This window comes from Saimiri boliviensis, chromosome 19, assembly GCF_048565385.1.
Source record: "Saimiri boliviensis isolate mSaiBol1 chromosome 19, mSaiBol1.pri, whole genome shotgun sequence".
Classification (NCBI taxonomy): domain Eukaryota; kingdom Metazoa; phylum Chordata; class Mammalia; order Primates; family Cebidae; genus Saimiri; species Saimiri boliviensis.
The window spans coordinates 1,686,393-1,713,979 of NC_133467.1; positions in this window are offsets into that span (position 1 = coordinate 1,686,393).

The following is a 27,587-nucleotide window of genomic DNA, read 5'->3' on the forward strand; positions in this document are numbered from 1 at the left end:
TGTGTCTGTGTGTCTGCATGTGTGTCTGCGTGTGTGTCTGTGTGTCTGCGTGTGTGTCTGTGTGTCTGCGTGTGTGTGTATATATATATATGTCTTTGTGTGTCTGTGTGTCTGCGTGTGTGTGTGTATATATATATATATGTCTTTGTGTGTCTGTGTGTGTGTCTGTGTGTGTGTTTGTGTCTGTCTGTGTGTCTGTGTGTGTGTGTCTGTGTGTGTCTGTGTGTGTCTGTGTGTGTGTCTGTGTGTGTCTGTGTGTCTGTGTGTGTCTGTGTGTGTGTCTGTGTGTGTGTGTCTGTGTGTGTGTGTGTGTTTGTGTGTGTTTGTGTGTGTGTCTGTGTCTTTGTGTTTGTGTGTGTGTGTCTGTGTGTGTCTGTGTGTGTGTGTCTGTGTCTGTGTGTGTGTTTCTGTGTGTGTGTGTGTGTGTGTCTGTGTGTGTCTGGCTGTGTGTGTGTGTGTGTGTGTGTGTGTGTGTGTGTCTGTGTGAGAGACCGAGTTCTCCTCTGTCTTCCAGGCTGGAGTGCTGTGGTGCACTCTAGGCTCACTGCACCCTCCACCCCCCGGGTTTAGCCAGTTCTCCTGCCTCAGCCTTTGAGTAGTTGGTACTGCAGGTGTGCGCCACCGCGTCTGGCTAATTTGCTGTGTTTCTGGTGGAGATGGGCTTTCCCCATGTTAGCCAGCGTGGTCTCCATCTGCTGATGTGGCCTCCCGGAGGGCTGAGATGACAGGTGAGAGCCCTCGTGCCTGGCCAGGTAACAGCATTGTAACTAGACACGGAAGGCCATCGTTGCGTCATCGTAGAGGGTCACGCACTTCTACAAATGCTGTGTTGCAGATTGCCGCTTGGATTTGTAGACTCAAGAATTTTTCTAACAATATTTAGATTCTTATGTTAAAACGCCTAAGAATATATAATGCTATTAAATTTTCCTTTTGAATCCAAAAAAGTAATGTTAAAATCTAGCTGAAATTACAGCAAAGTACAAGCATCGTGTAGATGACACAATCGAGACCTAGAAATTATGCCTTTCTTCTATAATCTGGAGACTCTTACTTCACATTGCTTTAATTCATCTGCTATGGACACTGTATCCTCTAAGTCTTTTCTATTAATTATAAACATAACTGACACCCTCAAGATTTTTCACACCTTCAGTATATAAATTTTGTATCTGCAATGATGATAAAAAGTCATCACTCTCTGTATTCATCAAAATTTTTAATGGGTGTGGATGTATTAATGTAAGTGCCAAAATGCATTGTCTATTTTTTAATAATTTATTTGCTTAGGATATCTAATTTCCTTTGTGAAAAAGAGTTCTTTGTCTTTATTTGACATTAATCTCCCTGAATATCCAGGGAAGGTTGACTCAAAGTCATTTCTATTCTGGTTGTTCTATTATTTTTAGAAAAGAATAATTTGAATATAGTATCTAAGATTCCATATATGAGTCAATGAGTAGACCCAAAATTATATCATATACCTTGCCATTGTATATTATAGTTCATGTACAGTAGTTTAAAAATATCACTACAAAATTATTAAATTAATTTTAAGTACATTTTCTGGTTATCATGTACTGACAATTTAGCAAAAATTGAGCACTTTTTAAAATGCTATGTTAATTTACTCCTCTTTAGTCTTATTAAAAAAAGGCTTCTCCTTCAAATGAAATGGCAACCTAATACTAAAACCTAAAGTGATTAATCATGTGGTCAATAGAGAACATGGCATTATAATCTTTGGACATACCTAACTTATTGATATAATATCAAAAAGATAAAATTAAGCTTTCATTAGATTAATTGGTGATTGAAGTGTGACTTTTAAGTAAAAATATTATAAAGTGCTTCAATGAAAGAAATATGCTCAAACTTTCTTAATATTTATGTTTCCTTTTATGTCTTTACCAATTCCTATTCCCACAACATGAGATTAAAGATCCAATTTTAAGGCTACTGCAAAAGCTCCCCAAGATGCATACAAATGTTATTTAGATATTCTGGTTGCATATACATGCATACACACATATAATTCATACGGTATACAGGCTAAATTCAGTTTTAACTATAATAATAGAATATGCATACCCTTGTGACATCAATTTTTCTTAGCAGTTATCAAAATTACATATCACAAATATCTACTAAAATGCTAACAAATAAAATGTTGACAATAAAACACATGTAGGAAAAATGTTAAATTACGTAAAGCATTTTCTCATAAATTCTATTTATTCTAAATAAAAATAACCTTTTCATAAGTTTCTTCTTTTTATACAAATAAATAAACCATTTTATCCCATTAGTTGCTTTTTATCCTTACCAGTGTTGTCTTAGTTTTCTGAGTAAATCAAGGGTTTTGTCTCCATGTTTCTTCCATGTCTAAAGCGTCCTTTTCTCTGTTGTTATATCCCGGTAGGCATTAGCCTGTCTAATTCCCCTTTGTTCATCAAGCTGCAGCTTAAAAGCACCTTTCTTGAATTCCTCGGTTTACTTATATTTTTTTCCCTCTAAAAAGAAATTATGGAAAAGGTATGGAATACTGTCTTGTGTCAATTTAAGTAGGAAGAGACCCATCAAGAATGTATTTATGTCTAGGGGGCTTCCATCTTACACCTTGGTCAGATGATCCTTGAGCTGCTACTAGAATGGAGACCTGTCATCATGTCCCTGGTGAGGAGAATAGTGTAACATTGATCCCCAATTTTATGTCAAGACAGGAATCATTTCTGTGCATTATATTGGAAAGCAGAAGGTCTGAGGCAGACAGGAACTTTCACTGATTGTATTTTCAGGAGAGAGAACAGAGCTTGTTAGAAGGATACAGGGACCACTGGATGGGACTAGAATACATGAGGTGACGTGGGACCACTCTGGTTGGTTAAAGTTCAAGGTGACATCTCCAGTGGGTGACATCTTCCCGAACCATAATTAACTCGTAAATGCCCAAATTCACTGATCTCAACCCAGCAGAATGCGCTATTAATACTTGTCCACGTACCGCTCCTTCTTCTGATCATTTCCACCAGATGAAAGAGATTAGAAAGTGCATGAGCTGGCAGTTTTGCACCTCCTGCCATCTGTTTGTCACCCCAGCTGTGTTCTCAGCACTTGGCATCGTCCTTGTCTACTTCATCTGCTGCTAGTCCTCTGCTGTTCTTCCTGGAAATTTCCACTAACGTTAGTTCAGAACTCTCTTACCCAGAGAGCTTTGTTCCACCTTTAAATCTCTGTTAGCTCCTTGCAATTATTGTTATTCTTCATTTTGCCAAGATATCACAGTTCTCCTCCTCCTAACCCTCTCCATGACTGGGGTTTTCAGACAGAGCACACCGAAGTTACTAATAAAATTTTCCTAAGGAATGAATACCTTTCTGTAGATCATCATTAAAATGCATATGGGAGAGATCTTCTGGGTCCTCAGATTACTAAATACCATTATTTTAGCATGTGATTTTTAAAAATTATCTGTAGTTCATTTGTATTTCTCTGAGAACTTGATTTGGAAAAAAAGTCTGAAAAAATCTGACAGGAATAAATCTCACAAATTTTTTTCACTCTCCAACTGGCAAGATCAGAAATGCCATGAAGAGTAGACTGCCATACAGAGTATTTTCTACTTCAGCTGGTTTCTGAACTCACGCAGACACATGGTCATACACGTACATACTTAGAATGATAAAATCACATTCTCAGGAACTAATGAGAAAAAAAGGAGGAAGGGTTGCTTTCAATTAGTCTCAAAGCTTTGTCCATATGTTCAAAAATTAACTGATTTAAGAGACAAATAACACCTGGTAGTATTTTTTTTTTATTTCTAAGGGGATAACAAAGTGAACTTAATATATTATATAAATGCTTAGTTTATATCCAAACCAACTCAACTTTTAGATAAAATAAAAATTCAGTTTTTAAATTTGTGAATTTCTAATAAGATACTTAACTCACATACAAATGTAGTGTTTAAAGAATTAAGATACATACATAGAGTGATATTAACATATATATGAACATTTTACTTAACTACCCACCTCATTTCATTTTAGTTTCCTCTAGGCACAATTAAGTCTGGATAGCATAGTTCACATGTTTTATGGGGCATTGAACTGGTGGCTTATGAGAGAATCATGACCATTACTGCTGCTGTTTCTGACAGAGTGGGAAGATAATAGGCCAATCTTCTCTCTCCATGACTCCTGCCTGGCCAGAGAAGATGAGGTAGTAGAGGAATTGAATCATTTTAAAACAGGCATCTGTGCAGAATGAAGAGTGGACTATCAATTGAGCCGTGCTTGGCAGAAAATGGCACTTTTGCCTTTGGGCATCTTTTTAAGAGTAAGAACAAAGTTATATTTAATATCTTCTTGATTTCATGCAGTGAACATTGAATTTTCCTTTGTGCGTATCAGAATAAATGGTATCCTGGTGTCAGTGTTATTATCACAGATAACTTTATGGAAAATAGGGATTATCTCTGCATTTAAGCTAAGTTCCTGGGATTGAATTTTCTTACATGAAGATAATAAGGTAAATTTAAAAGACACAGAGGAGTTTTTTATAATACTGAATTACCAAGACATAAACACTGGTCTTCCCAATCACTATTTAAAATAGATATTAATTAAGCCCTCATTCCATAAATTAATGATGAAAACACAAGCTATTTCTTTCTGTGGATCATGAAATATCATTTATGCTATATATGTGTCTATATTTTTCCTTCCATATTGGGTAGAAAAATAAAATTTTTTTCAATATTTTCACCAACCATAATATAAAATGAATTACAAATATTATATTTTTCATTTTTCTACTGCTTTGGATTCTATTGGATTTATTGAATTCCCTACTGTCTCTGTTTTCTGCATTTTTCTGCTAAATCAGAAATATAATTTTTGATTAATTTTTAAATTTGAATTAGTAATCTATTCATATCACAAATTATAAACATACATGTCAGAAATTATAGCAAGAGACACTGAATTGATAGTAATTATTTTGTGGTTAAAATAATTTTAATTTGGAATTAACTTCAGGTTATGTCTGGTACATCCTGTTAAGCACTCTTCAAACTTATGCATAACAAGTAATGCTTTTCTGAGTCAGCAAAAATATCATTTGTTATGAAACCAAAATGTACCAAAATAAGGTTTTTAATTTTAAAATAAAATGGGAGCCAATAATCCAAGTAGATATTTAATGATGTTTGAACTCAATCCTATATGTATGTGCATGTGAGGTGAGAGGATGCATTTATGTATCTATATATTGATGCTATGATTTCATAAAGAAGAAATTTGATTTTTTTCTTGTAATGTAAGTTCTTATGACAACCTAGCCAGCCACTAGAGTCCTAGAGACCTGACTTTCTCTTACTCAGGGAAATTTAATAAGTGTTTGAAGTTACTAATTTAAGTAATCCAAGATACACCGGGACAGAGGCAAGACTCAAGGGCAATGAAAACGAAGTCTGAAAGTTTTCTGAGAATCCACAAAACACAAAAAGCATGCAGGGCCCTCAAAAGGCAAAGTCTGTGTCCTTTATGTGTGGTAAGGCTTCAAAAGTGCAATATTAGCCTTTGGAGTCTGAACATCAGGACTGTCATCTTGAAAACATACAGGGCCGCTGTCATCAGGGACAGCATTGCTGGAAACAGGTATCCAGCTGGCCTGTCCAGAGCGGCAGTGCCTGAGAGGTGAGAAAGAACCCACGGTGCAGAGTTGCAGAGTGCAGGAAGCAGGTGCAACTCCATCCTCTCATACGTACGTTTCCCGGTACTGCGTATGCCTCATAAGAGAAAGACAGGAAAAATAAAAGATAGATACACCTTTTGCTAAACTTTACTAGTTTGGAGTGGCTTTGGTTTTGATTTCACATTGTGAAAGAGGTAACCATTGACCATTGTACTATCAAATCCTTCTCCCCTTCCCTCCCCTCTCTTTCTTTCTTCCATCCCTTTTTCTTGGATAGAGTCTCACTATCGTTCAGGCTGGAGTACAGTGGTACAATCTCAGCTCACTGCAAACCGCACCTCCTGGGTTCCAGGGATTCTCCTGTCTCAGCCTCCAGAATAGCTGGGTTTACAGGCACCCACCACCATGCCTAACTAATTTTTGTATTTTTAGTAGACACAGGGTTTCACCATGTTGGCCAGGCTGGTCTGGAACTCTTTACCTCCAGTGATCTGCAAGGCTTGGCTTCCCAAGTGCTAGGATTACAGGCAAGAGCCACCACACCCTGCTTTTCTTTCCTTCTTGTCACCAATTTCAGAGGCAAAGTTAATACTTCTCCATAATCTATGTTCTTTATCCAATGCCTTCTATTCTCATTTTGATCATGATAAATTGTTTATTCTTTATTTATCTCAATGTTTTCTTTTAATGCTAGATAATTAGACCCAACCTATAAATATCTTCAAGTATTTATCTCATTTTGAAGCAGACTCTCCTTGATTCATCTCAGTGGATGGATTCTACGGTTCTTTCATTTTCTTCTCTTACCTACTAGGTCCTGCTGTTCAATAAAAGAGACTAAATCACATATCATCTCATGATGTCTCCTTGATACTGTTTATCATTCAATGTGTTCACGTCACATTCTTTATTCACTTTAGCAAATGGTACATTATTATTATAGGTAACCCCACTGTCAACGCAGTTCCATGTGTATTTCCACAAAAATTCACAACTGGTCAGGAAGAGTTAATCCAATAGCACTCATCCCAGAAGATTCCTTTATTATTATTATAGTATTAATTATTATAGTCCTATCAATTTATAAATAAGTGTATGGATTATACTTGTTATTATACTATACTTAATCTCTTTATCTTTCAAATTAAAGACTCAATATCTTGATTGATTGATTGAAGACTCAGATATTCGATATTGACTTGAAGACTTAGATCTTCTATATTGATAAATATAAATTAAAATTTCTCTTCTACAGTAAGGTATTTTGCCAAAATGCACTGGCCTAATTATCCTTTTGTTAATAAAAATTTCATTTACAAAATTTTATTAGAGTCTTTTCAAACCTTTAAGTACTTAAAAGTCAGAGAGTTATAGGTTTGTTTTAAATATTCTATAGAAAAAAATTCATAATTCACTCATCAACTCATTTGAAGATTTATACATCTGCTCAAGTTTAAATAAATTTAAATACGTTTTTCTTAATATCTGTCATATCTCGATATGCTTCAAACTATTTCATTGGTTTTGTCTTTTGCGCAGGTACACAATTATTAGTCATTATCTAATTTCGACTACGTGAAAAGTAAGATGTATGAAAAACGATTCAATAAATTAAACAAAGGACATCTATCATTGCATTGAGTCATCTAAGTATGTGATTGCCATTTATGAGCCTTTAATTACACTATGCATTATGCTTGACAACAAATCATTGAAAGTCTGTTTAGAATTTATCTGCACTCTAGATAGATGTGCAAAACATACTAACCACTGTAGTAATAACTTACACTTTACTAGGATTAAAATTTCAATCCCACTATATTGAGAAATTCAGATTTGGTAGACTTATTTCATCTGATGTAAACATATGAGCAATATAAAAGATTGCTCCTGATTGACAATAGATATTAGAAAAAATGTACCTTTGGTTAATGGTAAGGGCTGAAAGAAGGATGGTGAGCCATAAGTACATGCAGTATAAATCATTAAGATGATATAAAAATTATATTTTTGTTATTTTTGACAAGTTAATCCATAACAAATGCTCTGTAAATATCAGTGTCTAATACTAACCTAATAGTCAGTTATTTTATACTAGAAATGTCACATCTATAGAAAGTTTTACAAAATAGGACCTTTCATGTATATTACATGTCTACAATTTATTTTCTAAAATTCTTAAATCTCCAAAATTCTGAAAGCAATCAATCATGTAATCCATTGGTGGAAAGCTCAATGTGCATTAGTGAGAGAGAACCTCATGCTAATTCATGGTCTTCATTTTTGGTGTGATAATATGTGTCTTACTGAAAGCATATTAATGGTTTTAATTTATAATTTCCCCAAAACATGCACAGATAGTAAGTACTTATTAATTTTATAAAACCTGAAAATTCTAAGTTTTGTAAGACATATTCCCTGAGATGCTTCTGATAAGCCAGTATGAAACTAAACATCAAGAAACACTGTTTTATAAAACTCCTATCTGACTTTTGATGGCTGGTTTGTTTTAAATTAACTAAGAAACAAATGTAAGAATAATTAACTATGTATGTAATACTGAAGTGCATTGGACTTAGTGCATGTAAATTTCCATGCCTCAATAAACTAGCATTAAATTCAAAATGCTCTACTCCTTCTTAGCATATCTATACCAACTGGTTTGCAGAGCAATACTGATTTATACTGATACCCTGTTTAAACTATTAATGGAGTCTTATTTCAGACATGTCCTGATTCAGATTATAAATTAAACGTTTTATTCTGTCTCCCCATTTTCTACATTTCTTTATTCTCTCTAAGTCTCCAGTGGTAGAGAAATCCACTTTTCTTTCAGTTTGCCTCATAACTCACTCATCAGTTTAGGACTGTCTGTACCTAAGACTATATAAGTGGAGGTCCCAATGTCAATCCATATATTAAATATAAGCAAAGTTATTTTTTATTCTTTTTAAGATAAAAAATAGGAATTTTAATGTATTTTGACTCCACAGTGAATTGCTTTGAGCAATTCATGTTTTTCTCTTCAATCTGAGACACAGGTAGTCTTTGGAATAGGTCAGATGGAGACCCAAACTGTGTAGAGAAGCAGTGACAAGCATTTCGTGCCTTAAGTGGAGTTGACTTCTGGTTTCATCATCAGTATGATTGTTTGTCATGCAGTCTGGACTTATTTTTTAAGCAATTTTATTAAGCCTGGGTTTAATTTTTAAACATAGATAAAGTACATTTCCTTTGTAGTTCAAAAGTCAATTTGCTTTCAAGGCAAGCTCCAAGACATCTTATCATCTTCTGCTTTACTCTCTGTAGTTAAATATGTGTGGACAAGTTTAAGATATATTTTGTTTGGTGAAGATACACACATTTAGCTGCATGCCAAGTTTCAAACATTTTATTACTTTATAAATACTGTTAGAAAAACAGAAAAAAAAAATAAAGGATCCTATGCAAAATAATTTATTTTCAATAGTATAGTTAAGATGACAAAAATATTTTTATTGTGTTCGTGATGTTTTTGTTACACCAATAGTCTAGACTCTTAACAATAAAATAGTTTTTAATTATTGCATTCATTTCTATATTTTGTTTTACTTTGTTGTGAGGAAAGAATTTGATCCTACACAGAGACCATTTCACTGAGCAAATAAAATTATAGTGTGTCTCTAGAACTTCACAAACTGACCACTCCTCCCCAAAATAAAAATCAACCTGCTTTGGACAAATATATGCTGTTTACTTCTGTTCTATTTCAACCTCATCAAGTTTAACAGATGTATTGCTAATATGGATCTGGAGAAATGTTCTTAACAGATTTGACTGAACAGATGAGCAGTCAGAGAAAGATTAGAATTACATGATCAACAGTATCTTCATGACCTTTTAAAAACATCACTTACCAATTAAATCATCACTCCTGCAACTTCTTATCAAGTTATTACAAAATAACTTTTTGAATGTGTGAGGCCGTCTTAAAACAGAACTTACATGAATAGAAAACAGGTTTTAAGTTCAATTATTTCTTTTATTTCTGTTAAAGAAAATTTAAATTACCAGGACCCTACTTGGAATCATTTTGATAGTTACACGTTTCTAGAATCCAACTTTTTAAAAATCACAGCCTCCTTTAAATGTAGTTATGGCAAATGAAAAACTCTTTACAGAAAAATCATGTTCTTATTATATTAAAAATACTTGTTAATATATATTACTAAATTTCAATGTTATTATTCTTCTTTTTAGAAAACACAGGAAACCAAAAAGGATTTTCTGGTGACTTTAGTTTGTTGTACAGATTTTCCTGTTTTTGTTACCGTCCCATATTGGAGCTAATTCAAGTGTACATACATGATTTGAAGAGTGAATTCAAATGCTTGTTCAGGCTGAAAGCTGTATGCATTTAGATAAGAGGGTACAAGTAGCAGGAGGAAAAATAACCTTGGAAATTGTCTTCTGTGTTTGCTAATTCAATATGATTAGCTCAATCAAATAACCACTATCATGAATTTTCAATTTCACTTTAATGTAAAAAGCCAAAGAGGAGATGTTTATAGAATTAATGTTTCAATTATTGATTTGCCTTATTTTTCTCATAATGCTTTCAATATACTCTATTAATGAAATGTGTGAAAAAAAAGACTTAACCCCAAAACTTTTTGCCCTTATATATCTACTTAAATGGCAAAATATATAAAACATTTTTTTTCTTTTTTAAGCTGAAAAATCTTCTTATAAAAAACAGTAATGTATTTTGTAAATAAGTGCCTGGAATTTGAATCAAGTTATCCGTTCTTTTCTCAGTGTTAAGGGCATTAGACATGACATTCTGTCTTCTCATTTTACATTTTCAATATGCAAAGCAAACATAGGGAGAATAAATTCATAATATATTTCAAAACAGACTGGAAACATTTTGATGTGGAACACTGTCCCATTAATTCTAAGCAATGGTTTATTCACAGGGTTGAATATGACCCTTCCTTTATTTGCTAAAGACTGAATAATACTCTATAGTTTTTAACAGTAACTATAGATAATTTCAGAACTTTTAATCTTAATTTAAAAAACAGCTTTAAAAATATAAACTAGCTCATTTTTAGAAATGCTGGCTTATTAATAGCAAATTAGAGTGTAATTATAACATAATCAGTAGTATTCCAAAATGATAATGAAAATTCTGAACAATAATTTGTTCATTACACATTGGTAAAAGGAGACCAGAATTCATAGAGCTGGTTTTTAATATCAAAGATGATATTAATTTAAAAATCATATTAATAAATATACACATAAAACCATCCAAGCCTAATTTCAGAATAACCATCATGAAAATAGATATTTTCCGTATAATCACTATTGGCTCACATATAATCTATGTTTGCAACAACCGAAATGGTAAAGTTTGGCTATAACAAGATACAGTATTTACACTATTTGCAAAGCCTTTCCAACGTAAAGGACACTGTTTTCTTTTTGGAATTGTAAAGGCTGACCAATTTTCATAGACAAAGCCTCTTGCTGCTCTCAATATTTTGCATAAATATGTAAAGCAAATAAATATTACCGCGACAGAAATAAATGATTCCAAAAGCCAGTTTCTCACCAATATTGGGCTTTAATTAAAAGTATGATCTTTATTTTCTTAAATTTGATGGCAGTTAGAAAATTCATAATGTATAATTCGATTTAAAAATAACATGCAATAATAGTTTGTGTTTAATTTTCAATCCCTCAAATATTTTAAAGATGGATGTGGAGAGACACTTGATAGAGACATAAATGATTAATGTTAATAAGCATTTTGCTATTATTCTCGACGTACTTTGTGGTTTTAGATGGATAAGTTATTTTCTATTATCTATGCCAATGTGCAATCTAAGGAACATTCAGAACATAATCAGTAACATAACCTGATAACCTATAATAATCATGTGCAGCATGGTATCACTTACAAAAATTCAGTTCAAATGCATCATTAAGCAGATACTTTATATAGCTGGTATTGTTCTTATTTATTCATTGTTAATGCATCAAATGGTTTACCAGCTCATATACAAAATTAAGAATAATTATGTTACATAGTAAATCAATACTTTTACCAAAAGTTAATTTTTAAAAAGCAACTCATATTTGTACAAGAAAGCATCAGGGGGAAGATCATGAGTTTCATTAATTGTTCGGTCCTGGAGATCAGAGAATATGCCACACTTTTATCCTTCATGCTCCTTATTATCTATCATTGCTACTTAAAATTCCTGGATTTAAAGGCCTCTCAAATCACTTATTTGATAATTCTAATTATTCTAATACATTCTTAAGTGATTGTAAATCCATAACTTTGAATATCTCTGGAAATGGTGAATTTAGTATTTGTTAAAACAGGATATTTTTATTCACATGAAGTAATAAATACCACAAAAGTCTTTTGAGATAAATGAAATCATTAAATATCAATAAATTAAATATCTTAGTCTATGGGAAAGAGAAAATTCATAAGATCCACAAATTCTTACATGTCCCCTTTTTAAGACTCCTTGTTTAAGATTTTTTTTACATGTTTTCACTAAATAAGTATTTCAGAAAGAAAGTAATAATTTGGTATTGTGTTATGACCTACTGATCTGACACAATTTATCAGGTAGGAATTTCAGCCCACAAAATTTTCTTTTAATGGCATTAATTACTTGAAAATGAGTTATCAAAGAGCTCAAGTACTTCCCCTTCTCTTTATGTTGGTGATACTGATGACATGGAATAATTAAATACTGTACATACCATTTTCTGAAAAATCAATAAATGTGTAGTTACCATAATAGAATATTACTATTAATGAGATAGCTAATTATTATTAAAAAGACACTTACAGGAATTTTACTGTTATGTACAAATGTTGGAAGACCAAAAAGGTAGATTGTGATTAGGGAATCCATTAACAATACCATTCTTCTGTTTTTTCTTGTGTGCTTGAAGCAGAAAACAATCTAGAAAAGTCATAACTATTGCCTCAGAAGACTGGGAAATGAAGACTTCACTGCTGTAATTATTATGTATAAGAACTGCATATTATTATTCTTATTTGTAATAGTAAAAAACTTAAAGCAAACTAATATGCCCGCAGATAAATAAATGGCAGTATAGAAAAACAGTGCTATCTATATGCATTGATGTGGAATAAAGACCCACATATCTGGTAATACAAATAGAAATTAGGAAGAGGTTTATAGGACTATTCTACTTCGGTACATATATGTGTGTGTAAATATTGGAAATGTAGAGAAGATTACATTAGGAGAGGTTTCAAGTGGGTCTTACCGAGTAGGTTGCCAATTCAGTGGGGTGTGGAAAACCTGGCAAGATTAGAGTAATGATTTTAATTATATATACCTCTGCATTGCTTAAATTATTTTGACTTAAACTGGTTATTGTATTCTAAATTAAAAATAATTCCTTTAAGGAAAAAATAGCACTGAATATTCACAGTAAGCCAGAAGATGTTCTAATGGAGAGGTAACACTATGGCTCAATTTTACCATAGAAAATCTTAAGAGTCAGCATTTACATTGGCTTTCCCATAAATTCTGCAAAATTAAAAGTTTGAAAAATAAATACATGTCTATGTCTCAATAAAATGAGTTAAACATCACTGTTTTCTGCTGAACAGTGAAGTGAACTTTTAATACAGAGTTTAACATAGCCTTTTAGGGAAATACCAGAGATGTCAAAAATTAAAGTAACAGCAGAATCCGATAGAACAATGAGCAATTATTCTAGTTTGTAATCCCAGAATTTTGGGAGACCAAAACAAGCAGATCTCTTGAGCCCAGGAGTCCGGGACCAGCCTGGCCAATATGGTGAAACCCCGTCTCTGCTAAAAATACAAACATTAGCTGGATTGGTGGTGCCTGCCTGTAGTCCCAGGTACTTGCTACTTCAGAGGCTAAGATCAGAGGATCCCCTTGAGGCCAGGAGCTCCAGGCTACAGTGAAAAGCCACCCTGCCACTGCAGGATAGGTGACAGAGCCAGATCCTGTCTCAAAACCAAACAAAACAAGAAAAACAGCACAATCTCACCCTTCCCCCACAAAAATTACTCTATTTTCGTATATGTACACTTACCAAAAGCAATGGGAGAAATTTCCTTTCTCTCTCAAGAGCATAACCATGGTATCAGGTCCTACATTTCTTGCCTTTCTTGACTTTTCAGGCATCAGGGAAGTGTTAAAATATTTTTCCCTAAAGTCTAAGCTAGAATTTTAAAACTTAAAAAATGTGTGTGTGTGTGTGGTGTGTGTGTGTGTGTAAATTCTGCAAAAACAATTTTTCACACAGATTTTAAATGCTGCTTGATAAAACTGAGTTCACAGCATTTCCTGATATATTATAGACTTGGTGACCCTGATGTGATGTGGAATCTTGATTGGTCAGTAGAAAATTGTATATCCTGTGAGGAAGATAAAGAAACAGAAAATAACGAGATAATCAAAATTCAGAAAAACAGAATTTCCAAATTGAGAGTGTTCAGGAGAAGCAGTGGCATACACGCCTTGCTTCCCCAGAGCGTTAGCTGGGTGTGTACCTAGACAGGGCACATTTTCAAGTCTGAGGGTCTTCACGACTGGCCGGGGCACGAAGGAGGTGATGTGGGAGTCAGTTTGCTGCTCCCTGTGGGGTCCGCGCAGGTGCTCACGCAGCTCCCCCGCGCTGCCCAGCCTGTGCCGCTTCCCTCTGCTTCCTGGTGTTCCCTCACCTCCACGGAGACCTCAGAAACCGCATGGTCCACAGAACAGAATCTCAAATTGAAGACAGGTTTCCTGATTCATATCAGGATTGACTTGACTCACAGTTAAAATGTCAGTGAGTAGAACCACCCATGTGTTAGCACTTGTTGTCATCCTGACGAGCATGCTTGTATTTGTATGGCACAGAGACTTGAACAATACTCATTTTGGCTTTGAACATGATGACAGGAAGTCCACTGTCCTTACCCCACATGTGATAGATTGGACAAGTTGAAGTTTTGATCTCCACGGACGGAAGAAATTCTCTTCCCCGATAGTGACACCATTGGTTTGATAAGTAAGATATATTCTGAATCTACACTAACATAACTTCGAACTTAGGGGAGAAATATTACTTAGAATTTGCAAACACCCCTTAGTTTAATAATTACGTTTGAAGAAATACCAGTCTTATAAAATGTGATGATATGTGTTTTAGAAATTATGCCTGCCTCGTATGAAGAGTTCAGCCATACCAGAGATACTTAGTAAAAATAATGTGACAGAAAAACCTCGTTGAAAAATTAATAGTATTCCATTTTTGTAGAGGTAGAATTTATCAGCAAAGAAAAGAAGTAGAGATAATTTATTTCTTTCTGAGCTGTAAAAATATATGGAAAAGTGAATAGTAATAAAAATTATTGTGAATCAATCAATAATTTGGCCAATAAATCTATATTCCTAAGGTGTGCATTATACCAAGATACACAGAATTGTTTTTCCTCTTACACTTAAAACATGACTAAAATGAACTATAACAAGTTTTCTGAACTAAGTTTTCTGGATTGAATAAATAGTTTGGTTTTTTTAAATTTTCAACTTAAAAAGATGGTGGTTGCAAATAAAAATAAGTAAAACCAAGCATGGGTGGGTTGAGTTTTACCTATTTTAAGTTCTTAATTAAGGGAATTCTAAACAGTAAAATGTACACATTTTAAGTGTATGATTCTGAGTTTTAACAAGTACATACATATTATGATCAATGAATCAGTCAAGATACAGCATATTTCCTCAGAGATATATGTGTGCATGTGTGCGTGTGTGTGTGTGTATGCCCATATGCATACACACATTTATAAAATTTTCTTGATATTACAAGGGTAATTAAAAATATTTTATTTTCCAATCATTTGCTCCTATTACATAGAAATAAAATAGATTCTTATAAATTGACCATATGTCCTATGATACTGCCAAATTAATTTATTAGTTTTAGTAAAAGTATTTTCTAATTTCTTCATGATTTTCTACATACACAATCATGTAATATGCAAAAAGAAGGTTTTACTTTTTCCATTGATAAATTGATGGCATCTTGCTTTATTTTATTTCATTTACTCATGTTTTGCCTTGCTGCACTGGCCTGGACTTTCAGTGCAATGTTAAATAAATCTTAGGAGAAAAGCCATTAATGTCTCAACACTGACGGTGACATTGGCTGCAGGTGTTGATATAAGCCATTTTTCAGATGGCAGTATCCCTTTCCATTCCTTTTACAGTGGGGAATTGGGTTGATTTTTAAGTGTTATTTCAGTATCTTATATTTTATTTTCCACTATTCATTAATATGGTAGATTATGCCTTTGTAGTTTTGAATGTTTAAATTTAAAGTAAATTTATATATCTAAAATAATTTCCAAGTGGGCAGAACATTTTTTTAAGATATGTCTGGGAAAACTAGAAACCTGCATTTAGAAGAATGAAACTGGATCACCATCCCTCACCTTATACAAAATAAATTCAAGATGAATCAAAGGTTTAAATCTCAGACCTAAAACCCTAAAAATTCTAGAAGATAGCATCAAAAAACTCTAGACATTGGCTTAGGCAAAGAAGTTTATGACTAAGACTGCAAAAGCAAAGGCAACAAAAACAAAAATAAATAAATGGGATGTAGTTAAACTAGAAAGCTTCTGTACAGGAAAAGGAATAATTAGCAAAGTAAACAGAAAACTCACAGATTAGTAGAAAATATTTGGAAACTATACATCCAACAAAGGACTAATATCCAGACTCGACAGGGAGTTCAAAGAATCAGCAAGAAAAAACAAATGATCCCATCAAAACTAAGACAAATGATATGAATAGGCGATTGTCAGAAGTACATAAAGAGTCAACAAACCTATGAAAAAACGTTCAGCATCACTAATCACCAGGGAAATGCAAATTAAAAACACAATGAGATAGCACCTTATTATTGCAAGAATGGCCATAATTAAAAAGTCAAAAAACAAAAGATGTTGATCTGGGTGTGGTGAACAGGGAACATTTCACACTGCGGTGAGAATGTAAATGAGCACAATTACTGTGGAAAACAGTATGCAGATTCCTTGAGGAACTCAAAGTAGAACTGCCTTTGGATGCAGTAATCTCACCACTGGGTATTGATTCAAAGGAAAAGAAGTTGGAAGCAAACTAAGTCCGCATCAACAAATGAATAAATAAAATGGCTTCCAACTTCATCCAAGTAGCTGTGAATTTCAGTATTCTGTTCCATGTCAAACGTTATAAATACCTCCTCTTTGTATTTTTACAAATACAAAGATAGTTGTTATTTGATTTGGATAATTATATTGAGTCACCGAACTTAGAAGACAGTTTCCAAGTTTCTTTGCCTTCTGCTACTTGTCTCTTTTTTAATGTGTGATAAGGATTTGGACTGTGACAGAAAGAAAGAGTAAATATTCACATTGTTTGATTGAGATTCATCTACAGATCCATCTACTGATAGACAGTCATAAAAGTATACATAAAACGGTAGCTTTATCTCATGACAGGGATTAATAGCTTGATACTCCAGTGTCAATAAGGAAAACTAAGGCCACATCTTGATTTCTAATTAACATTCCTCGTTTAAAGAAACCAAGACTGCTGTGTGACGTAACCCATTTCAGGGATAGGACAGAACAATTAGAGAACGAACCTAAACATGGTTTGAGCAGAAAGTAAGTAAGGGCTCCGAGAATCGTCAAGATACGTCAACAGGACGGGGAAGTCATCCGGGAAGTGCTTTAATTGGTAAATCTGTGACACTTTGATATAAAAATAAATAAGGTAGTTATAAATTGTAACTCTTTGAATAAAGTAAGAATTAATCATTTTAAAGTACACCTATGTATAATGAATAATGAAAGAATAAATGAGATCAACACAAAACGGCTATTAGTTAATAGAGAAAACATAAAGAATAATGTATTAAAAATTATAATGCATAATAAACCTAATGAGTTAAAGTTTGAAAATTAACAAAACATTACATAGACACAAAGTATCTCCCAGCACATTACTTATTAATTATAAATTGAAAGGCAGTGACTTTTCAGGGTAGAAAAGTGGTTGTCAGTACCTAAACAAATCATCAAAACTAACATTATTAGGGTAAGTCAACATCACATACTTCCACACAGGATATACTGTGAAGGATAAATCAGTTTACCGACATTTTTGAAAATCACATCACCTGAATGTAATTAAGAAGAATCTCTGTGCAATTCCAACTGGAGAGGCATTCTATAAAATAACTTGCCTCTGCTCTTCCTAAATTTCAATTAAAATACAGAAAAATAGTGTAAGACACTGCTACAAATTACAAGAGAATAAAAAGTGTTTACATCTAAATAAAATGCTTAATGTGGGATTGGAATGAGGACTGGGGATATTAGCAGCTTCAATGAAAAATAGTAGGAGAATTGACTCTGTCTTGGATTGTATCATGTATCTCCTTAAATAAAATCAGAATTAATGATTCTATACTGAGACATAGTATAGATAGATCGATGTGTAGATATAAAAGAATAAATAAATGGGACAGGAGGTCAGTGACAACTAATAAAGAAGGAACAATATACTTATAAGTTAAATGGATGCTGAAATAAGGAAAATTTGGTAAGGAACATAGTAATTACATAGATAGACATGCATCTGTGTTTATTAATAGATATACCTTTGTGAATGTCAACAATTTACATACAAACATCCATATGTATCTGTGACTTGATGGGCTATTCCAATTGATCCATTACCTACCTATACATTATAAATGAAGAAAAGCAACTTCTCTCTACTAATTATCTAGACCATTTATTCACTGATATGAGAATACATATATTTGGTATGAGATGAGATTGTGTATTATTATTTGTTTTGATAATTTTCTTCATAATGAATAAAAATCTTGCCAGATATGAACCTTTGAGCTTAGTTACATCTGAGTCATGCCAATCAGAAAGGCAATCTGGAAACTGCAGATTCCACGAGGATAGCATTAATTTTACTGCCAAATAATGTAAATGTAGATACACAGATATTCCTCAAATCTCAAAATGATATAAACCACGAATATTCTCTTGTAACTTGCAAATCTATGCTCACAGATAATTTAGAAAAAGTTTTAGGATTAGAGAATGAGAATAAAAAGGAGGTAGCATTAAATATTGAGATTTGGAATCATGCAGGGTATGGTTAGCATCTTCATCCAAAAAGATATTTGTAATGAGAAAAAAGATTATTCAGGACACACTCATTTGAGCTGCTGTGTGTAAGGATAACTGATCACATGCTTTTCAAGTAGTTTGAGAGAAAAGTGATTTTTCTGAATTAAACAATTATTATAAATTCTTTTTGCTTATGTGAACAAAGTTGAAAGCTATATGGACAATATAGCCAGATTATTCAAACTGTGTAGATATTCAGAATAATGTAATCCAAATATGTTTTATTTTTTTCATACATCTTAATTTTAATCTCAACATATAAATTCATTTCCTATTTTTACATAACAAATGACACACAGTAATTTGGGAATGATTTCACTGAATCTTCTCACAATCTCACAGGCGGCAATCAAGATGTGTGCTGAACGATATTCTCTTGTGGAGATCAGGCTCCTTTTTAAAGTTCGTATGGTTGTTAACAGAATTGAATTCATTTTGTTTTGCTGGCTCGCAGGGTGGACTGTTCTCAGCTGCCAGATCTGAACACACGACTTTCTCACGCTGTCTCAAACAGGGCTGCTTACAGTAGAAAAATGCTTTTTCTGTCTGAAGGAGTCTCTCTTTTTAGAATCTCAGTTGATTAATTCTGGCCCACCTGGCTTTTGTGTAATTCAAAACCAACAAATTTAGAAACTTGTTATCATCTGGAAATTCTCTTCATCCTTCCCATGTTCTCAAAAAGGTGATCTCCATCTATTCATAGGTTCCATTCACCCTCAAAAGGAGAAATTGTATGGGGTGTATACAAACACACACACACACACACACACACACACACACACACGTATATATACACCCCAAAAGCATTTCTAAATAAATGAACAAATTTTAAAAGTTAAGAAATTATTTTCTGGCACATTTTTAATATTTAAAAATGTGTAATTTACGTGATTTGTATCTCATTCTGAAAAATAATAATAATGAATACATATGTAATACAAAGGAACACACTTATATGAAAGAAAAATAACTTCATTTTTCTTTTAAAAATAGTTTCATTTTTCATTTTTATAGGTACATAGTAGGTATATATATTTATGGATTATATGAGATATTTTGATACAGGCATACCATGTGTAATAATCACATAAGGATTTTTTTTTCAATTTAAAGCTGTGCTATAATGACTTTATGTGTACTTTTTCTGTATAAGCATTTTAAAAACTAGTGATACAAATACAAATTAAAGTAAATTAAAACAATGATTTTACTTTAATCAGATCAGTAAGAGGCACATATATTTTTTCCTGGTGTAACAGGTTAAAGGATTCTGGAAAATCTCAGATGATTTCATACTAGATATCCATTATTATTTAGTATTAAGCTTTAAATTAGAGTTATTGTATTATTACCATTAAATTTTAGTATTAGGCCATTTATTTCAGACATCTTGAAATAAGCATCTCTGAACTCTTAGTTTCACACAAAATGAAAATTGAGATCAGAAAAATACATGGAGAGAAGTTCAAAACTGTAGCACTGAAGAACCGCATGCCTGGGACAACCCTTCAGTAAGAAATGTAAAACTTGTTATCTTTCATCCCGCCCCAGACAATTGACTCTAGAGTTATGACACTACAAGGGAAACTTCAAAAGCAAACCTAAGACACCACAAGCGCGAACATATTTCTGAATGGTTCACAGTGCATTGTGCCCCTAAATAGTTCTGGAAATATTTGTTCATTTTCTTTTCTGAATACATTATCCATTAAAGAGCACCTTCTAATTCTTGGATTCCCTAGTCTTGGTTTACCAACAATTTGATCTGTTAGAGGTTATCCCCCAACCCCCTGCTATCCCTCCCGTAGCTCCCTCAACCCCCAACAGGCCCCAGTGTGGGACATTCCCCTCCCTGCATCCATGTGTTCTCATTGTTCAACACCCATTTATGAGTGACAACATGTGGTGTTTGGTTTTCTGTTGTGTCAGTTTGCTGAGTATGATGGTTTCCAGCTTCATCCCTGTAAAGTGGATGAACTCATCGTTTTTTATGGCTGCATAATATTCCATGGTGTATATGTGCCACACTTTCTTTATCCAGTCTATCCTTGATGGGCATTTGGGTTAGTTCCAGGTCTTTTTTATTGTAAACAGTATCACAGTAAGCATACGTTTTCATGTGTTCATATACTTACGTTCTGATACGTCTCTCCTTGTGTCGAGGAGTCAGCCGATTGGGACTAAAATCTTGATTTTAGCCCTGGATAGACTCTTCCCCACCATTCCCAACCCTTTCACAACTCTAGATTCAGATTTCCAAGAGAAGGAATACTGAGATCACTAGATACTTTCTCAAGTATCTTCTCAGAAGCTCCAATGTTACAAGGATAAGTGCTGAAAAGTGGGTAGAAGAATACTATCAAGCTTAAAAAAAACACACAAGAGAAAATTGTCTCTAAATATATTGGGTTCACTTGAGAATAAGAAATGAGGATTACAGTCTGGAACGCCTGGAATGATAAAATCCCCAGTGTATTCAGTGAGGGAAGGGTAAGACGTGCTTTTATTAGCAAAGAGATTTACATACGTTCTTTAGAAATAGATTTCATTGGTCCCAGAGGCTGAAAGCCAGAGATGTTGTCAGTTCATTGGTGGAGATGCTGTTCCTGGGACAGTGTTTTTCTGAGAACATCTTACCTGAATGACTGCAAGCCTAAAGAATGTCTAGTGCTAACTTTTATCAACACAGGAGTTATGTGAAGGACATAAAAAAGATTTGAAAAGTCCTTAGAAACAGTTCTCATCTCAAACACATAACCGTGAGCCTCCTCTCCTTCAGAGATTTCCGAACTCTATTTTGTTTGGGAAGGCAAAAGTGATTTTATCCTGGTATCTGCAACTTTCACAGTAGAAACATACTTTTTATGTTTTGCCATGCTTTTGGGGTAAATCTTGACTACACATGGGATAATCTGGTGAGGTAAGTTTTTCTCTGACAAAGTCACTACCAAGGTCCATTGTCTTCATGGAGGCATAAAACACTGTGCTACTGATGGAACACCTAAATTAACAAAAATACTAAAAGGATAATCAAATAAGCCGTAAAATGTATAGCTTCAAAATTATATGTGATGTTATATTTGTTACATAAACTTAACAATAAAATTTTCAAAATATTTTGCTTAGTAATATATACAGAGATGTAACTTGCATTTAATGCTTTTTAAAGCATTTTAGCTTAATTATGATGTAATGAAATGTCTTGAGTTCTTTGACTTTAGAAATAGACCTTTTTCAAAAGTCAAAATTTGGGCTCATTCTCTACAATGCTATCCTTTCTAAATGTGCTTGTCTCTATGACCATTATTTTAATTGTCATAGAGAATAAAACATACTTTCAGAAAGAAAAGTCAACGTTTTCTCTTTAGCAGAAACCTATGGACAGCTATTTGCCTTTATTGTAAAACAAAATTATTCTAATGCAAATGTCTCTTAATGCCAACAAGCAGATCAGTGTTCGTAAGTGTTACACTGCTTCTTTTAACTGCCCTTTTTTTAATTGGTAAATATCCTGACTCAGTTAATACATTTTCTCTTGATGCAAATTATGTAATAATCTAGGCCTCAGTTTCCTCACTATAAAAGGAGTTTGAAAAGACAGGAATAGAAGTTACTTTCTGCAACAAGATTTTTTAGTCTGACCTTGCCTGCCCCTTCTGGATTCAGTGTTATTCTCCTTTGGCTCACTCTTTATCATGAATGAAATGTCCACAGGTTAAAGCTTAGCTATCCTCTAATTGCTGAGTGTTGTTCTCTTTCATGAATTACTGTTAAAGATATGGTATGTAAAAATAGAACTTTTATTATTTGCCTTATTTTTTACTACATAACATAATTTATATCATTCAGGTCACAATATCCTCAGGCGTTGAGAAATTTTTTTTAATAGCTTAGACTTGTAATATAATGTGAGTTGTCTAGAAAAAAAATATGTTTCAGGCTTCAAGTTGCTTTTTGTTAAATACAAATGAGGAGGGGGGAAGATGTTGAGGAGAATGCCTGAGAAAATTCCTGTTTTCTTTCCATGCACTATAGATTGGACATCAGTTATAGCTCTCTGGCAAAAGAGAAGGGAAACACCATCCTATCATTTTTGTACTTAAACTGAGCTATCAGTGAACTATTATCCATTTTAAAATGGAACACAAGTACTTCTTACAGTTTTTAACATCAGTAAGAAGTATAAGGCTAACACACTATGCAATAGCTTGATGTCTTTTTATGTTTGGAATCTTGCCCATGCCTTTCCAGAAAGCATGAGCTACCTGATGTTTATCCCATGGCTGCCTAAGTAGATGGCCAGCCATTTACTAAATGATGTCCAAGAGAAGGCACAGAGTGAAACAGGGTAAACGTGAATAAGGGCCCAGCAGGATAAAGGAAAAAAACATAAGAAGGTCCTAAGAGCAGATACTTAGAACCTCAGAACCAATGAAATAAAGAGGTAGGAAAGCAAAAGCAGGAAGAAAGGACTGAAACAGGTCGATGGGAATGCCTTCTGTCCTTTTGTGAAGGCTCGTCTCTTCTTAAAGATGAGTTTATAGAAATTAGAGATATTAAACTCGAATGTGTGTTTTAGTTAATTCAATATAATTCTCTTCAAAGATTTCTATGAGCATTTATTATAGGTTGTTAAACAAGTGCTACGTTACCTGAATATATTCAAAGATAGATGAAGCAAATTAAAGTATATTTATTCTCATTTCCATTTGTTGAAAATGTAGAGAAAAATTTGAGAATCTCTATATAGTGTATATTTAATAAAAATCTACCACTGTTTTCATAAAAAATCCAACTGCTTTTAGAGATCAAGTATATTTAAACTATTTTTTCCCTCTGAATTAATAGTTACAAGCAATACGTGGATGATGCAGGTTACATTCAGACAGCAGTGATCTGCCCTAAAACTGTTAACATATGGTAATGAATCTTTCTTTACCTTTTTTTTTTTTCTTTTGAGACAGAGTTTCGCTCTGAGTAGCTGGGATTACAGGCACGCGCCACCATGCCCAGCTAATTTTTTGTATTTTTTTTTGTAGAGACGGGGTTTCACCGTGTTGACCAGGATGGTCTTGATCTCTTTACCTCGTGATCCACCCGTCTCTGCCTCCCAAAGTGCTGGGATTATAGGCATGAGCCACCGTGCCCAGCCTCTTTACCTTTTATAAAGATAAAACATATCTTTTATATGTTCTACATTTTCTTCCAAAAGAAAATTATGTAAAGGTCACCACTGTTTGTGGGGAAAACATAAAATTTTACTACTATGCTGTAGTAAATCCAACAGGGTAAGCTCAAGTTAATTAAAATATTTACCCCCTTAGCTGTTATGAAATCACCTGCACACAGTAAAAGTATAAAATAGTCTTACCTGATTTAAATGCTTGACAAAACGTATTGTAGATTTGTGTGACTGACAAAACTGGTATCCAAGGAGGAAATACATATATATAATATACATACATATGTGTGTGTGTGTATGCATGCATTTTCATTTTTAATGTTTTTAGCATGTAAATTATCTTAGCTTTCTTATTAATAAGAAACTAAGTTTTCTGTAAAAGACGTAGAGGGAAATTAGTTCATTTTTTAAATCAAATAAAAAATTTCTTGTGGTTGCTGTCTTATTCTCTTAACACATATTTTAAGTTACTATGCCAGTATTTTAGGAGCAAATATAAAAGGAACCTCAAAATTGTAAATAAAGCTGTGGTGAGCAAGATATGCCAAGGCAATATTAGAATACAAAGGTCATCATAACTTTAGCTATGAAGGTTATTGGGTCTTGGGTGAGGAGGAGAAAACTCACTGGCTTATTGATGGAATAGTAAGAGATTGCAAGATAAAAATGGAAGCCAAAGCCCAAATGAGGGATAACAAAATGTTCTACAATTACCATGGAAAAATCTGGGTTTTTAAAGGAAATGGCAATGCCAGGGAGCTATAGCTGAGTGAATGGAAAAGGTTATACATAACTCGAGGTTGAACTAGTAGGTAGAGAAAGACTTTAGAGTTAATTCTAAATCTAATGGACACTCTATTAACGTTTGGGAAATACTAGTCATGATTCTGTGTGGAAAATTGGGTAGAAACAAAGAAAAAAATGCAAGAGAAAGAGAAATAAATGTATCAATTATTTTGGAGAAGAGTTAGAGAAAGTTGGGTTATGAAGGTGACAGCAGAGAATGAAGGAATAGAAGGAAGTAAGACAGATCCTGTTGTAATTCACAGGACTTGGTGATGAGTTATATGTGTGTTGGGAAGAAAACACAATCGGTAAAGGATGAGACGCACGTGGTTTGTAGTGAGTGACTGCATGCATTAAAACTTGATTTACTGTGCCTTGTTGATAGAGCCAAGCATTGCAAAAAATTCTGATTCTTACGAAGCAAATATTGAAGATGTTAAGTAGGTTTATGTGGATACATAAATATGTATAAATCAAAATTAACCATAATTACATTATACATAAATAAATTAGGGCAATTTTAGGTTCAGTTTTTCAATATCCTAATATCCAATATTATGAAATATTAATTAATGACCCCTTTAAATTGTTTAAAGATTATTACAACCACTGAAGACATGAAAGAAGAAATACGAACAACAAAGGACTTGTATATAGATATTTAAAGAACTGTAAACCAATATTAAAATAGGACTGATCCAGTTTTAACCTGGATAATTAAATGCTGGAAAAGATGCAGAGCCAGTGTGAATGCAAATATAAAATAGTACCAAAGCTGGGGAGTTTCTTATGAAATCGTATTTATTCTGATCATACGACCCAACATTTTGTCTTGCTATCTGCCCAAGAAAAATGAAATATGTGTCCACATAGTAATCTGAATGCAAATTTATAGTTGTTTAAATATAAAATGAAAAAATCAAAATGTCTTTTTTTAAACAATATTAAGCAGATATATTTTCATAAAATTCTTCCATCTTTACTTGGCTACTGTGCTGATAAATCTCCAAGAGTTGTGTATAGTCCACAGTAATATCCAACTTGACTTCACTTTATTACTTTAATATAGAGAACTGGAGCTAAACGGTCATAGATCCCACTTTGGAAACAAGTGTATGGGAACATTTTGGGGTCCAAATAATTCAGTTCTATAAGTCTGCGCTAAGTAAGTTATCCAAAATATGGAGAATTGTATACCGTAAAATATATTGTCTATTATTTAAAAATATATAAATAATTAAAATGTTCAACAATGGAAGAATGGTTAAGAAAATTATGTTAGTCAATAAAATATCACATAACCAGTGTGATAGATGTGGATACCGTGGTAATGAGTAAAAAAAAAATATATATATATATATATATATATATGTATAAAATCTGGAATAAAGATGTTTCACAATTATTGCAGCTATCTAAAGACAGAGAAAGGAAGCATATCAAAATGTTGACATTAATTATATTAGAATTACAGGGTTGTGAATGTTTTTTTAAATATATTTTTTTGTTTTAAAATAGTTTCTGAGAGACTTTGGCACCAGATCAGCCAATTCTATCTCATCAACTAGAAGGGCAGAGAGAAGGTGTAAGCATATTTTGAATCATCTCAGGAAGTGTAGTTCTAATAGATTCTCCCAGAGAGCGTTATTTCTGGACAGTGGGTGAGGGACTGGAAATTCAGTAAAAATTCCCTTAGGAATAAGTGACTGGTTAGCTAAGCGGCCTTCAGCTTTGGTGAACTGTGTTCCTTTCTTTAAAAAAAATTGTTTATATAATTGACACACAACAAGTGCACATAACACTGCATGTTCTCACTCACATGGAATCTTAACGAGTTGATTTCACAGAAGTAGAGAGTAGAGATTGGTTACCAGAGGCTGTTTGGGGTTGGAATTCAAAGCAGATGATGATCAGAGATCTGCAACATAGACTCAAATGTAAGACAATAGGGAATATTAAAATTTAACACAAATAGGAACATGTAACCCAGATTAAAAGAATATTAATTCCTAATGCTAAAGCAAAGTGTTGGACCCCAAATATCAATCTACTGACTGTATTTGCTTCTAAATCCAAATGTTTCTGACCCTTTGATCCCATATTATATACCATTAGATATAAAGGTATTTTACCCTATATTACATGCCAAAGTATATAATTGGCACTATATTATATACCAAAATATATAATTATTGAATGTCAGTGTTTAAATTTTATTTTATACTTTTATCATTATATTTTACAATACAAGGTCTCACTCAATCACCTAAGCTAGAATTCAGCTCTGGGATTACAGCTTATTATGACCTCCAAATTCTGGCCTCAAGCTGTCCTCCCATCTTGGCCTCTCACGGAGCTGGGACTACCAGTGTGTGCCACTATGTTTAGCTAATTAAAAAAAAAAAATGTAAGGGGTATTTCTTAGTTGAGCAGGCTGATCTGGCACAGCTGACTTTAAAAGATCCTCTTGCCTTAGCCTCCCAAAGCACTGGGATTACAGACATGAGCCATGTCACCTGGTACTACTATTACCGTTATTAATAGCAACAACAGCGTGATAGAAACACAAATCTAACAAGGTATTTTAGGCATGTATTATCAAAGATAAACAGTTGTTTATTCTTTGCAAACCTGTATAATTATAAACATCAATAT